Source organism: Panthera onca, chromosome C1, assembly GCF_046562875.1.
Source record: "Panthera onca isolate mPanOnc1 chromosome C1, mPanOnc1 haplotype 2, whole genome shotgun sequence".
Taxonomy (NCBI): Eukaryota; Metazoa; Chordata; class Mammalia; order Carnivora; family Felidae; genus Panthera; species Panthera onca.
The window spans coordinates 195,963,767-195,980,039 of NC_138346.1; the positions used below are offsets into that span (position 1 = coordinate 195,963,767).

General features: G+C 47.3%; 1 protein-coding gene across 5 annotated transcripts in view; it reads left to right on the plus strand.

The window, feature by feature from the left end:
• CSMD2 (CUB and Sushi multiple domains 2) overlaps nt 1-16,273 on the plus strand; it is a 599,309-nt gene that overhangs the window by 419,802 nt on the left and 163,234 nt on the right. The window lies entirely within an intron of this gene.

Consider the following 16,273-nt stretch of genomic DNA (forward strand, 5'->3'; position numbering starts at 1 on the left):
GACAGCACATGCAGTGCACCCAGCATAGTCCTTGGAACATACTAAATATTTAATAACGCTTCTGTGGTTACTTCTCAGACAGTAGTGTCGGCGCAGAGCTGTGTGATCCCAGATTGCTTGCTGTTCCCGGTCTGCGTTTCCTCATCTGTAAAATGAGGACAAAAATGCTGGTGTTTTAGGGTTGTAGAGGGAGTCATTACAAAAGCCCAGCACAGTGTATGGTAGTTCATATGTACGCCCTCAGAATAGAACTTCCTTTCCATACAAGCATCTGACCAACAGGAGTTACTCCTGGGAGTTCCAAAGAATCAGAGAAGAAAGGAACGTCACCATTTACCCAGCACGGGACCTGGCACGTATATTGTCATATCAATTCTCCACAATAGCCCTGTTAGTACTGATGGTAAGTCCTAATAATGAATGGACATAGTTCTCATTCACATTTTAGAAACAAGAACACTGAGATCCCAAGAGAATGCACAGTGACTCAGAAAGCTGGGATGTGAACCTAGGTTTTTCTGAGTCTTTACACTATTCACACTGCTGGCCCAGCTGGGCCTTAAGCTATGGTTTAGATGAGCTGTGCGGAGAGGACCCGGTTAGGGGTGCAGGATGAGCAGAGGTCTGGAAGGAGGACTGACAAGACAGCTGGCTGGAGAGGGGGAAGCATGTGGACAAGGAATAGAGTGTGGAGAGGGTTGGAGCATGGCCTGGTCATGGAAGATCTTAAATGCCAGTAGACAAGAGGGAGCTATGGTAGGTTCTTAAGCAGGCTTGTCCCATTGGGGCCTTTTCCAGTGGAGAGAACTCACAGGAAGAAAACCAGTCAGGAGAGGGGCACCTGGGTGGCTCAGTCAGTTAAGCATCTGACTTCGGCTCAGGCCATGATCTCACGGTTCGTGAGTTCAAGCCTGGCGTCGGGCTCTGTGTTGACAGCTCAGAGCCTGGAGCCTGCTTTGGATTCTGTGTGTGTGTGTGTGTGTGTGTGTCTCTCTCTCTCTCTGCCCCTCCCCTGCTCATGTTCTGTCTCTTCTCTCTCAAAAATAAATAAACATTAAAATTTTTTTTAAAAAAGAAGAAGAAAGAAAAACAGTCAGGAGTCTATTGTAGTGACCCAGGAATGAAGGGTTGAAGATGTGCAATAGTGGGGAATCAAGGCAAGGAGAAGCATAGCTAGAGACGATCCTGCCTTAGAGAGTCTTCAGTCAAGGGGAACTGGCTGAACGGATATGTTGCTGCAAGAGGTACATACAGATACTTGTGTGTTTGCTGATGTACATAGGTCCTTAGACTCCATTCAATTAAAATTAAAGAAGTGCACTGTTTGCTATGTGCAAGTTTTTGAGCTAAGCCCTGTGCAAAACAAGGTCAGAAGAGCTCTTAGGGGTTTTGCACTATTAGGAGCACAAGTTAAATGTACAAATTCATCTTGCACATTTCTGCTAGAAGAAGCTTCTGGAAGCACACCTGGTCAGCTCACCTGCTAACCAGAAACCTTCCATGGCACCCATGTTCACAGAAGCTAAACATCTTATCCTGGTTTTCAAGGTCTTCATGACCTCAACCTACCTCCCCAACCTTATTTCCCTCCCTTTCCCTTCAGTGACATCCCGGCAAAGCCAAACAACTGGTGGCTCCTGTGCATATCTTTGCTCATGGCCTCGCTCTGTGCCTCTGTTTCCACTCTGGCCTCCCTGAAATGCCCCCCTTGCTCCAAAGGCTTATGTCTGAAAATCCCCATCCCTCAAAGTCAAGTACATGTGTCTGCTCACCCAGGAAGTCTTCCCGATCCCCTCTCTTGGACTCCTGGGAGCCATGTCTCCCTCTTTTGAACTCTCATTGCCTGCAGCCCGCGTTTTCCTTGACACTGACCACTTTGTGCTATATTTGTGCTCCTGCCTTACCTTCCCAGCCAGAGCTGCGGTCTCTGCCTGATCCATTTCTACAAGTCTCCCAGTTCTCAGCACGGTGCCCCCAGCACCTGGATCCATAAGTGTCAAGTGATGAATGAGTGAATGAATGAATGAATGAATGAAGCAGGAGTCAGGTACAAAGGGACTTATATGACTAGTAGATCCACAAGAGTCCCTCAGTTAATGTTAAGTGCACAATGAGTGAATGAGGAGTGTAATGACTTCTACTTTAGTGTACATGTGTGCAAATCAGAAGGCTTTCCTACCCCGGAACATCATTCATTCATTTATTCATTTATTCATGTAACAGCTGTCTGTCTGTTTATCACATGGCATTGTCTGGGCAGGGTGCTGGCATTGCATATGTGAATGAGACCCAGACACTGTTGGCAAAGAGGAGACATGTGTATGCACAGTGAGACGGAGAGATAGGGATAGGGAGTGAAAGACAGGACAGACCAGAGATGCTATCCTGGAAAAGGTGAAAAAGCTGAAGGATGGAGAGGAAGTTGCCAGGTAGCCAGGGAGGAAAGCTGGTGGGAGGGGAAAAGCCTTCTAGACAGAGGAAGTGACATGATGTGGTCAGGCTCAAGGGCTGGAGCATCAGCTGCGATTTTGTGGCAGGAGGCAGTGGTGGGCAATAAAGCTGGTGGAGCAGGCTGCCGCCCAAGCTTGGAGGACCTTGGAGGCCATGAGGCTGTATTTGGACTTGTCCTGGCATCCTTATGGAGAATGGAGTGACCTGGGGCTGGGATCCCAGTGAGGAGGCTGTCCCAGATCGTGGTCAGGATGAGAAGCCTGAACCCTGGCAGTGGCAGTGGGGGGTGGAGAAGAAGGGACGCATTCAGGAAACGTTGAAGTGTTCACACCAGCTGGTCTCACTCTTGTCAGGAAATATGGAAAGTGTGGTTTCTTCTGTTCCCCTGTGTTTTGTTGCATAACATACAATACGTAAAATACACAGAGAAGTGGAAAGACCAGCCCGTGAGCACCCACATGCCTGCCACCTAGGCTCAGCCACTGTGGAGACTCTCCCATATTGGCGTTCTCTTTGTTTTTGCCTTTATCCCCGTTTTGCTGAATCACTCAAGAGTACATTGTGGACATCACGGTACTTCATTCCTAAATACTTGGGCATGCATCTCCTAAAGCGGAGGGTGTGCGTCTCCATGGCGCGGTGGCATTAGCAGACCCAAGACAGGCAGCGTGATCCCCAGGAAGGAAGGTTTAGAACAAGGGCCGGAGGAGAACAGAGGGCCCTAGGAGCTGCTGACCAGGCGAGCACAAGAAATCAATGATGGAATTCTGGGCAAGGGTGAGGACCGTTGTCACCTACAGGAATAGTGGGCACAGGGTGGGCTGGAGGGGAGACAGGAGGACCCCTTCCTGACCCTCAGGAAGAGAAGATCAAGACAAGGACACGGAATGTCCTCTGCAGGGTGACATAGCAAGGACTATAAAGTCATGGGGGTGTGCTAAATGTGTGTGTGAGGCCCCTGCAATGGGGAACAGCAGGGAGAAGGTGAAGGTAGCTTTGGTCCACCCTCTAGAGAGCTTCTGGGCAGCCCACGGCCTCAAGGGAGCTGATGCCCAAGGAGCAGAGGAGGGCTCCCGGCTGCACTGAGAGCAGCCAAAAGATGGAGATGAGAGACAGGACGCCTTTCCCTTTCTCGTTCGGTCCCCCACCCAGCTTGACTTTTCCTGACAGTGCATGTGACGTCCACACACACACATCTGTGCTCGTGCCTGTTTTCTCTCTCTCTTCTGTCTCCCTCCCCCTCTTCCCTCTTTCTCTTTGTCCCCCTCTCACCTCCTCTCCCTCAGTGCCCCACACAAGCCCTTCACCTGACTAACCAGCAGCAAAGTGAAGGGAATTCATGATTAGACCCTAATGAAGACAAACACAAAAAGCCCTGTTTGTGTTTGAGTCCTTATTCAGAGTAAGATCTAGCTACTACTTTTATTTTTTTAATGTTTATTTATTTTTGAGAGAGAGGCAGCATGCAAGTGGGGGAAGGGCAGAGAGCGAGGGAGACACAGAACTCGAAGCAGGCTCCAGGCTCTGAGCTGTCAGCATGGAGCCCGACACGGGGCTCGAACCCACAAACCGTGAGATCCCGATGCTTAACCAACTGAGCCACCCAGGCACCCCTAGTTGTTATTTTTAAAGTGGGAATATCTGTATAGGACATTTCTATATAAAAAATAGACACTTGTTTTGAAAAATTCAAAATGCAGACAATAAAGGAATTTGTAGAGAGCAAAAGTCCCCTGAATCTGACTCTGTTCTCCTCCACATGGCCCACAGAAGAGAACCATTGAGATCAGTTTGTTCTGGTAATTCTTTTAGTTTGTATGCCGATAGATGCATAAGGCAAATGCAGCAAACGTGGTTTCTAAAACAAGATAATCTCCATGCATGGCTCAGTGACTCGCTTTTGATTTACTGTTTAATCCTGTATCATCATATTATTATGTCAATATATAGAGATCAGCCTCATCCCATTTGATGGCTACAGAGAATTCTGTTGGAGGCACAACTATAATTTATTTTTCTACTCCCCTATTAATAAAGTAAATATTTTCAGTTTTTCACCCCAGTGAATATCCTTACACATGAATCTTTGAACAGTTGTCCAATTATTTCCCTAGGATATATTCTTAGAAGGCAAATTTTAATACATGATCTCACATTTCCCTCTGGTCACTGTGGCAATTTACGCATCCGCCAAAAGTCTGCCTCCCTGCACAGCATCACTAGCTGCTGTCAATCCTGTCTGTGTTTCTCAGTTTGACAGACAAAATGATATCTAACTGTGTTGGCTGCTTCCCGTTCTCAGTATATTTTTCCTTGGGGGAGGTTTTTTTCTTTTCCTACAGAGGACTCAACTGGGTTGATTTTTAAATAGTGTATAATTTCAGTGTAGAATTCTTTTTAATCCCTATTTAAAATGTTCTTAAAACTTACTAAGTGGTGGGGTGCCTGGGTGGCTCAGTCGGTTAAGCGTCTGACTTGGGCTCAGGTCATGATCTCACAGTCTGTGAGTCCGTTAGTTAGAGCCCCATGTCAGGCTCTGTGCTGACAGCTCAGAGCCTGGAGCCTGCTTCGAGTTCTGTGTCTCCCTCTCCCTCTCTGCCCCTCCCCCACTCATGCTCTCTCTTTCCTTCAAAAATAAATAAATATTTAAAAAGTTTTTTTAACTTAGTGGTTATGTATTTCATATGATTTACTTGTTATTTTTACTGCATTGCACCCTTTTTACTTTTTGAACTTTTGTCTTATTTATGTTCCATGTATACTCGAAGAAAGTGAAAAGAGCACAGGGTTTTTGTATATTTCTTTTTTTTTTTAATTAATTAATTTATTTGGAGAGAGACAGAGACAGTGCGAGCAGGGAAGGGGCAGAGAGAGGGAGAGAGAATCCCAAGCAGGCTCCACACTGCCAGCACAGGGCCGGCTGTGGGGCTCAAACTCACAAACTGGGAGATCATGACCTATGCCGAAACCAAGAGTCGTATGCTTAACCGACTGAGCCACCCAGGTGCCTATATATACATATATACGTATATATATATCTCTTTTCCATCAAACGTATTATGCTCTTTTTCAAACAAAACAGATGATGCGTCCTTATTGTTTTCTTTCATTTTTAACTCTTCCTATTGTCAGCTGATTTGATTTAATTGGCTTTGTTTTTCCTCTAGTGATTTGAAAGTTCTGTATCCTATTTTTTTTTATTCTGCCAGCGATCTTGTGTTTTCATTAATTCTGTTTTCAACAGTATTCATCTTGCTCTCCTTTATTTTGGGAATCTTGTTGTTTTCATTTTTATTTTAAGGAAGCTATTCTTTTTTGTTTTCACATTGCCCTTGACAGCTTACTTTTGTTATTTCTATGTATTACCGTCTTGCACCTCCCTGAAAATACTGTTTATGTTCTGTTTTACAATGCCTCCTATTTTTTCCTGCATTAACTGCATCTTTCAGTTGGGCCATTTAATCTGATTAATCAGCTGGATTCCTCTGAGGAGCCAATTCTCTTTACATCCCCAGGGGTTTTGTTGTTCATTCAACATCGAGTTGCAGCTCAGAGCTGGACTCTGGCACCAGACTGCCCGCCACTCTGATGAGCCGTGTAGCTTGCGAAGGTCTTTAAGCAGGCACTCTGGGCCTCTGTTCTCTTAGCTGTAAAATGGTAATTTAAGACAGTACCCATCAGCTAAGGTTATGATGAGGTTAAGTGAGTTAACATATCTAAGCACTTGGAACAGTGCCTGGCATGTAATTCCCAAGTGACGAGAAACCCCTCCTGGAACTGGGAAGGCGGTTCATTTTACTCAGATGGAGCCCCTCGGCAAAGCAGGTTGTAGTTCACCCCTGAGAGTCCCAGGTGGTGGGTGCCATGCTGCTGGTGGGAACAGGTGTCAGGCGGGCTTCCCCTTGGTGTCCCAGATGGGACACGATGTGGGAAAGCCCACAGGCCAATCCAAGGGACCATCCCCTGGGGCACAGACAGCAGAAGGCCTGCAGACACCTCTCCTCAGCCTGCCCTTGGCCCCAGCCGAGCACTGGAGATGATCAGAGGGATCTGTGGTCAACCTCACCCCAGCAAGCCGGGCAAGGAAGGACAGTGGGTAGCTGCAGGGATGGCCCTCAGTCCTGGGTGGGGTCCCGGCAGGAAAATGGGCCCTTCTTGGGTGTGCAGGACAAGCATAGGCTGGCAGTCAGATTCTGTCCTGGAACCCAGGGGCGTCTCCAGCATTTGGTAGGTGTGTTTTCCCCTGAGTACCAAGAATCGGACAGGCTGATCAGTGAACTCCATCCAGGCCTGACAACCAACAGCAGGAGAGCAGACTGTGCTGCACCCTCCATGTCACTCTTCCTTGTGTGGTCAGTATGTAGAACGTGGAATTTCATCCCCTATGGATGAGACGCCTTCTCAGTTTCCAGTGTTGGGTTAGAGTTTCCCCTGTTATAATCAGTGGACCAGCTCAGAGAAAAATTGAAGAGAGGGAAGCAAAGCCATCTGCTCTTGGTCCTGTCCTCTACCTAACATTTATCAAACACGTACCTCGTACCACATTCTTGATCAGTTTTTACTATCCCCATTTTACAGATGAGACTATCGAGGCCCAGAAAGGGTGAATATCTCACAATTACCCAGTGATGTGGGCTTCAGACCCTTTCTGTCTAGCTCCAAACTCTTCTCTCGCCAGTCTGTTGTTCTGACCCTGGTTTAGTTCCACTGAACAAAACACACATTGAGGGGCGCCTGGGTGGCGCAGTCGGTTAAGCGTCCGACTTCAGCCAGGTCACGATCTCGCGGTCCGTGGGTTCGAGCCCCGCGTCAGGCTCTGGGCTGATGGCTCGGAGCCTGGAGCCTGTTTCCGATTCTGTGTCTCCCTCTCTCTCTGACCCTCCCCCGTTCATGCTCTGTCTCTTTCTGTCCCAAAAATAAAAAAAAAAAACAAAAAAAACAAAAAAAACAAAAAAACACACATTGAACACTTTCTCTGCGCCAGACACTGTGCAGTGGGAAACACAACAATTACACTAAGGCCAGTCTTTGTCTTCCAGGGGCTCACATTCTGTGGGAGGAAATAGTCAAACGAACAGGTCCCTCCAAGACAAAGCAGAGACTGTGAGCAGGTGCAAGCCAAGTTCAGCAATGGAGAAGAGAGAGAGAGAAGGCCTGCCTGGAGGTGTAGAGGCGAGCATTCCAACTGAGGGGAAAGAGAGCGAAGGCACGAACACAGGGCACAATGTAGGGTCTATCCACAAAAGAGTGCTCCCTTGACGTGGCTGGGGACCGCATGGGGGAGATGAGGTTGCTCGGGTAAAGAGGGCTCTCCGCAGGACCCTGCAGGCTAAGATGAGGACTCTAAATGGATTTTTCAGTATAATGAGAAGCCATTGGAATATTTTGAAGACAGTAACGACATTCAGTTCAATTAAAATACTTGGAGCATTTACTCAGTGCCAGGCGTTCTGCCAGGTACTGAGGGTATAAATATAAATAAGAAACAGTCTTTTCCCTTGAAAGTCTCAGTCGTATGGGTAGAAATTTCATCAGTTAGGAATGGAAGTAGAAAAACTGACTAAAGCTGGCTTCAACAGATGGAGGTTCACTTTTCTCTTGGAACGAGGATCTGAAGGTCCCGTCTAGACCCAGGGCGGCCGCTCAGGATGCTGTTGCCTTTCTTCTTGCTGCACTGCCCTCGGCTGTACCCTCATGCTCGCCTGGTTAGCTGCTGCAGCTCCACACCTTGTGTCTGTGTCGCAGTCTAAAAGAAGAGGGGAGAGGACAGGGCACAGATCTTTCTCCTTGGGATGGTTTGTGTATTTCTTCAGGAAGAATCACCATGCTTACAGACGTCTTCCTACACTTTATTCATCAGAACTCGCCATGGATGCCCGGCTGGGAAAGCAGGAAATCAATTTTGTTTCGCTGTTACAGTTTCACTAGTAGAGATAGACGAGTTTTTGGAAATGGAGTGCAGATAGACCGTCCTACAGGGTCTGCTACAGATTCTAATATAATGCGATAAGTGCTGTAGTAGAAGTTTGTACAAAGCACAGCTGAAAAGCATTTGCAAGGATAGTTCCTAATCCCAGGTAGCAGTTGGGGGCAGGGTGTTAGAAGAGGAGCTATTCTAGGTGCATTTGAAAGCATAGTAGTTCGCCATGCAGGGTGGAGGTAACATGAAAGGGAGGAAGGGGTGAATGTACAGAACTGCTTCTGGAGGAACCCATTGTCTGATGTGACATGATGGTATCTCCATTCCTAAAAGAAGGTCACTGGTGGCAATGCCAAGGAGAAATTGGCTGGGAAACCAGGGAGGAGTCTAAGATAACTGTTTGAGAGGCCCTTGCTATATTCAGAAGAACTGCGCCTTGTTTCTGAGTACAAATCTGGCTAGGCTTACAAGCTATATGTGAGGGGCTACATGGAGGGGAAAAGGGGGAAGGGAAAAGAGACAGTCTTCTCCAGGCGTGCTTTCCCTAAAGAGATCTGGGGCCCATGGAGGGTGGAAATGTTGTTCTGGAAGCTTCAATTTCTGCTCTTAATGCTCATATTTGGCTAATGAGGATAGTTTGTTGATTTTTAACTGTAGGGATGCTTTTTAATGATTAATGCAAAGGGTGACCTGGAAACTCCATTCTTGGCTGTTGGTCACCAAGCAGTAGCATTACCGAGGGGTGGGAGGGAGGCACAGTTTTGATGAACCAGAACCCCTACCCAGTGGAGCTTGTCTTCCTGGGAGGAGCCTGAACTAGACAAAACATCTGGCTGCACCGGAAATCCGGACTCCCTGCCTGCTGTTGCATATCAATCATGGGGCAGCAATCCCCCACTGCGGTCACTGTTGTTCCCCTTCAACAGCAAGTGGGCAGCTGGCCCAGAGGAGGCAGAAGGCACCAGAAGTGAAGCTTCTGTTCGTAGCTCTTGCCAGGAATCGTGGCCGCAGGTTTAGCTGCTTCCAGAAGGTTTGTTTTTGAGCCATGGCAGTAGTTAAACCTTCAACAGAGAAGGTCCATGTACTTGCACTACAAGAGCTGACCTCCTGAAGGAGCTGAACAGATAAGCACATACCCGGCGGGGTGTTCCTTTGTCAGGCTTAAGGTTTCAACAAATCGGGAAATCACCAAAAGGAGCTCAGAAGTTTTTTGAAGGAGAGGATATGGATAACCCGGGAGGTGTAAATGTAGATGTAAGTGTGGCGATGCTCTCTGGCAATTTGGTTTTCATGGATCACCTCTAGAAAAAAGAAACACAAATTACTTCAAATCATCCAAGAATAATAATCCAGCTGGGCTACACTGGATGGTTGAATTGGCCTGTAGACATCAAACTGACTGCCAGTTTACCATCCCAAAAAATGAATTCCAGGATTTCTTAGAGGGGGGATTCCATTCAACTGAAGAAACATAGACTTCGTTGGACCAGTATAGATCTCCCCCCCTCAAAAGATAAGGAAACCAGCAAAAAATAAATAAAATGAACTTGTATGATGCCACTTAACACATACCATTCTTGAAAAAGAATCATTTCCCTAAAGAAATAGAAACATAGGTGTGCCTAGGTGGTTCAGTCGGTTAAGCCTCTGACTTTGGCTCAGGTCATGATCTCACGGTTAGTGAGTTCGAGCCCCATGTTGGGCTCTGTGCTGACAACTCAGAGCCGGGAGCCTGTTTCAGATTCTGTGTCTCCTTCTGTCTCTGCCCCTCCCATGCTCTCTCTCTCTGTCTCAAACATAAATAAACATTAAAATTTTTTTTTAAAAATGGAAACATTTTCTGAAAAAATTTTACTCTAGTAAACGAAAGAAAACGTAAATGGATTTATGGATAATATTCTCATTGACATATGAGAAGTAGGGATGATCGGTAGCAGAAGATTGGATGATGCAGTGGGGGAGGGGAGATCCTGAGATAGAAGGACAGTGATAGAGGCAAGCAAAGAATGAAAAAGAAGCTGAATACACAGGAACCAAAATCCACAAGAGCAGCATTTGCCTTGTAAAAAATAAAAGCATTCAAGTAAGAGACAAGCTGGAGGATCTGAGATTGCAGAGAAAAACTACAAGAATGTGGAAATAAATGAAAGAGGAGTTGCCAAATGCAAAAGACAAGATTACCAACCAGGCGGCACATGTGGAGAAGAACGAGGAGCAAATGGAGAAAGGGGTAATAAAATACAAGCTGTGAACAAAGTCCTCTGAGAAGGGGCAGACGATGGACCAGGGCTAAAGCATCCTGGTGAATTAAATGGACTCACTGAGTTCCAGGCAAAACTAATTAGATACAACTTGATGAACAAATCAAACAGTTCCAAGAATAATGAAATCCCGGAAAGCCTTTGGGAAAACACACCCACACAGGTAAGCACATCATCAATCCCCCTCAGATAAACAGTCATTTACCAAAAGCCACCACCACAGAGAATCCAGTCCTCCTAAAATCGCTTCCCCTTAACATCAAAGGCCGAAGCCAGTGGTGTTGTGAGACCCAAGAACCATTGATCCAGCCAGGATATAATATGCACAGAAGACACAGAAAATTGACACTCAGGCTTCTTGAAAAGCTTGCAAAGACATTGCAGCAGGCTGTATGATGGCCCCCAAAGATATCAGGTTTTAATGACTGGAGCCTGTAAACATTAGCTTACTTGGAAAAAGGATCTTTGCAGCTGTGATTAAATCCGGGCCCTTGAGATGAGGAGGTGAGCCTGGATTCTCTCCAGGTGGGCCCTAAATGCAATCACACGGATCTTTATAAGAGGGAAGCAGGGGGAGATTTTATACACACAGAGGAGAAGACAGACACAGAGACTGGAACGATGGAGCCCCAAGCTAAGGAATGCCAACAGCCACCAGGGACAGAGAGAATTATTTCATGGGAATAGTGTCTATGCCATAATAAGGCTAACAGTCGTGGATCTTTATGTAACCTAACAAGGAAACATAAAATGAAATCTGTCGTAAATACAAGAAATTGACAATCATAGAGGACTTTAACACATCTCTTAAGTAACTATAAAAAAAAAATGTTGTACACCTGAAACGAATATAATATTGTATATTAGTCACACTTCAATAAAAATAAAGAGAACAAAAACAGAATTTGTTTTAGGTGATTTTACCACTTATTGATTTTACACTATGTATCAGGCTCAGTGCCAGGTACCTTTATATGTGATTTCATCTACAATAATTCTCCTAGCAACACTGCTGGACAGATGCCCAGTTACTGCCATTGTACAGACAAGTAAACTGAGGCTGTGCAAGTTCACCTGAGTAGCTGTCATAGAACTAGATTTGAAGCTATGTCTTTGGCTCCCTAGCCACTGTTTCTTTTCCACTGTGTTACACAGCCTCTTCAGGAAGTATGAACCTTTCATGTTATGGAAAACACTTCTTCTAAGAAGGATAAAGACACATCTGCCCCTCACAGAATCCCCTGACACCTCCAGGGCAGGTTCTGGCTAATGACAGTCACAGAGCCTTCATTTACAAGGTGCTGATGATAAGATGGAAACCAGTGCAAGGTCAGCCAGCAAGTAAGGGTGATACACAAGGAATAGCCCAAGGGTGATACACAAGGAATAGCCCAAGTCCTGCATCTGTATGCTTGCCCCAGAATGGAAACTGTGGCCGGGTGGAAACTGTGGTTTCTTCAGTGACCAGAAGCTCAGGTTTATTCTCTTGCTCGCAGAAGTAACAAAAGTATCACTTTTCTATTGAATACCAGCTGGCCCCAGGAAAGAAGAGCCTTTCATTTCGCTCTAGACACCAATGCTTGCTTTGGGCTTTGGTCTGTCTTCTCCGCTTTTGCTCTTTGGATGGCGGGATGATTTAATTATTATTGTCTGCTATTATGATCATGGTTTAATTGTTGGTTTGCAGCTTCGTGGCTCAGAAGGGGGCATTTTATAAAACAAGTATTATTTTCTTATTGTCGTTTCCAATGTCACTGAGGATAATTTAGGTTGCCTTCTCATTTGGGGGCAGGAATGATTTCTGACCCCCTTCCCCCCCGTAGCAGCTGTTCGTTTGTGTGCTGTTTTCTCTTGTTGTAAAAAGATCCGCAGTTAGGACTCGTATCTGCAGCATCCATTTGTTCATGGAGTGAACAGTTGTTTGGGAGTACCCAAGGCCCTTTCACATTCGGGAGCCAGTCAGAAGGCAGGTGAAATCAACATGTCAAGATGTTTTTGCGTATCTTTCTAATGTGCAACAGATACAGATGAACCACCTGTAAGCAGCAGGGCATGCAGTATCCAAAAAAAAAACCCCAATGTGTCCGCATTTCCTTGGGACTGAGAGAACTGGGGACCAAATCCCAGAAGCAGGATTTGCCTGCGAAGTACAGGCGCCTGTAGTGAAAATCGAGGTTCTCCTAGCTTTTCATATGGAGACTCTGGTAGAAAACTTCTTCCTGTCATTGAGGCCGAGTATCAATGAACCGTACTGCCTCACCAGCAAAGTCTGGCCGGCTCTCAGTGGCGGGCTGGTGGGAAGAGGTCAGGGAGCAAGGACCGGGTGGAAGAGGCCCTCCCCGGGGCACCCGCTACAGGGAGACTGCGGTGGGACTCTGCAGAAACACCACAACAAAAAGGTGTATGGAGATCCTGGAACAGGGACAACCCCACAGTTGAGGGTGCCCTGTAGTTGAAGCAGGTGGCAGCCAGCTGTGCAATGAAGACCCAGCTCCAGAGAGAGCAGTTTCAGGGCAGCCCCCAGGGGAGTAGGAGAAAGAAGCAGACACCCAGGTTGTACCCCCCGGAAAACCGGATACCAGACTTAAGACCCTGAGACCAACTCGGGCCCCTCCTTTGGTGGGAACTGGGCTCCCCGCCCCTCTCCCCAGTCCTGCCCCATCACCATGGAAACTGCTGTCACTAGAATCACAGGGGCCACGCCAGCCTTGTGTTCTGCACAGCTTGAATGATATTACCATCATTGCCATTCCTCTGAGACTGTCTTCTCTCTTGACTTCTAGGGCTGCACCTGTTTCTGCTTTTCCTTCTAAGTCTTAGTCTTAGTTTCCATGGACTTCTCTTCCCCTGCTCATCCCTAAAGCCAGTGTCCTCCAGAACTCACTTCTCTGTGCACATCTCACGCTGGGCGTTGGGCGTGCTTGTCCAGACCCGCCCACCTGCACCCCATGCTTTTGTCCTCCTGAAGAACCACTTCTTTCCTGGGGTGCCCATCTCTCTAGCCATCCGTGTCCTCATGCAGGCTCTCTTCCCTCCCTGGCATTCCCTTTTCTTCTCACACTCCTAGTCCACCCCATTCATCTGGACGCATCCTGTTCATCTGGCGAGACTCAGCTCCATTGTTCCCTTCTCCTGGGGGCCTTACCTCACCCCGTCTGCACGAGGTAGGGCCTTCTCTGTGCGCACCTTCACCATAATCCCCATCACACCGTATTTAGGGGTAGGGCTATGCCATATTCCCATCGGTGTCACCAGTGCCTGGTATGCTGGCTGCATCTAATACTTGCTATCTCTTGATTGAATGTGTGACTTTCAGTGTCTGTATGGGTTCAGAGAACCCACAAGGCTGGACTTAGTGAGTGAAGACCGTGGTTGCAGCCTCCCCACATCTCCTCGGTTTGGACCAGGCTGCTAACTCTGGCCTGGAGTCTGTGCGGCTAGGTCCTATCTCTTTGGTGGTGATAGAGCACCAACTGTACAGTTGTAAGATCCAAGGAGCTGGAGGTGGGCAGTAAAGAGAGGTGTCAGAACCCCCAGCAATCTAGGGGTATCTCCCTTAGCACATAGGATTTAAATTGCCTCTTGCCACATGACAGGCACTTGACCTGGGTGAGTTTGGTTGAACTATGGGTGTTCCTGAAACATGGCGAACGGTTCATTCATTCATCAATTCAACCAGACCAAGAGCTTAGTTTGGGCCAGGCCTTGTGCTGGGTACCAGAGATACAGAGATGAATGAGTCACAAACATAGCAGTCAAGGAGCTCGGTAAGATAGGTAAGTCAATGGATGGCTCTGATACAGCAGGAGCACATAGAGGGAGCATCTCTCCAGACTGGGGCCATGAGGGGGATATGGGGAAGCCCAGGAAAAGCTCCCCACTGGGTGAGGGGCACCGACTGGTACACATCAGTAAGGTGGTGTATTCGTTTACTGGGGCTGCTGTAACAAGCAGAATGTCTTAAAACAAGAACAGACATTTACTTGCTCACAGTTCTAAAGCTTAGAAGTCCGGAATCAAGGTGTCAGTGTAGCTGTGCTCCCTCTGAAGACTCTAGGGAGCAATCTGTCCTTCTTCTGGCTTCTGGTAGTTGCCAGCAACCCTTAGCATTCCTTGCCTCTCAGATGTGTCACTCCAGTCTCTACCTCTGTTTTCACCTGGTCTTCTCCCCAATGTCCCCTCTGTATCTCTGCATATAGTCTCCCTCTCCTTTCTCTTATGAAGACATCAGCCATTGAATTTAGGGCCCACCCTAATCCAGCATGACCTCATCTTAATTTGATTATATCTGCAACAATGCATTTATTTCCAGTTAAGGTCACATTGACAGGTAGAGGGGCTAGAACCTGAGCATATCTTTTTGGCAGAGACAACTCAACCATGGCAGGTGGTGTGAGGGTGCATGGGGGTAGGAACATTCCAGGCAGAGAGAAGTCTCTGAAGCAAGAAGATAAGAAGGAAATGGGTGAAGACTAGAGAGGCTTGGAGGATGGCAGTTGGGGCTCCCGGAAGACTTGGTGAGGGAAATCTCTGGTGCCCCAGGAGCAAGGTATCTCTATGAAGGACTACTTTTCGCCTCTCTCCCTCCCTTCCCACCTGGGGGCACCGTGGGAACAGGGTCCTCAAATTGTTTCCAGTATTTCAAAAGCCAAAGAAGACTGATATTCACCTGCACAGGAGCCGCTCAGGCAAGCCTATAGTCTGCTTTGGCCTGGAATTAGCCCTATTGATCACAACCTCTGATTAGCATTTTATAGACTTTGATTTCTATAAGATGAGAAAAAGTCTTCAGTAAGAGTCTTAATAAATGTGGTCAGTTTCGCAAAGCGAGTCTTACCTGGCTCTCATCAAGGATTTCTAATACAAGAGGTCCCCGGCCCCCTGCTACAGCCCCCAGCTACCTGCCCTGCACCTGCTCTTGCCCCTGCCACTATTCTCATCTGGGCAGCAAGAGTGACCTTAAAGTGGAAATCGGATCCTGCCAGGCCTCAGCTGAAGAATCTCTCAATGAAACCCAAACTTTTCCCAGACCCTCAGGGCCCCACCCGACCTGGCCTCTGCCTGCCTTGTCTTGGGCCAGCAACAGCTTCAGCGACCTTTCTGTTACTCGAACACTCCAGGCTCGTTGCCTTCGGGAGCCTTTGCACATGCTGCCTTTATGATAGGAAGCGTCCGTCCTCCTACCTCCTTCTCTGCCCTGCTCTTCCCGGGGCTGGCATCTATGAGCCTCTCCTCTTGATTCCACATCACCTCTCCAGCCACTCTCTTGAAAGCGGGTACTCTGTCTCAGCACGCTGCCTCCTTCACCGCATTTGCCACAGCTGATAATCTTTTAATGGGTTTGTGTATGTGGGAGTATTGCCCATCTCCAGAAACAACTGGAAAATGACACTCTGTCTGTCATCTTCACCATTATCTCCCCGCACCCAGCGCATGGGAGGTGTTTAAATAAATGAATGCAGTAAGACGTCTGCACCTTCAGCCTCTATCCTTTTGACTGCTGAATTGCATTGTTTCTGCAGGCAAAGGACCTCAGGCTCCCTCCTCTTGCCTCCTGCTCCCACTTCTCCAGACCTCTTCAATGCCAAGCCCTTGACTTTATCTGATGATCAGATCGGCTAAGCTGAATGCAGAGAGCTGG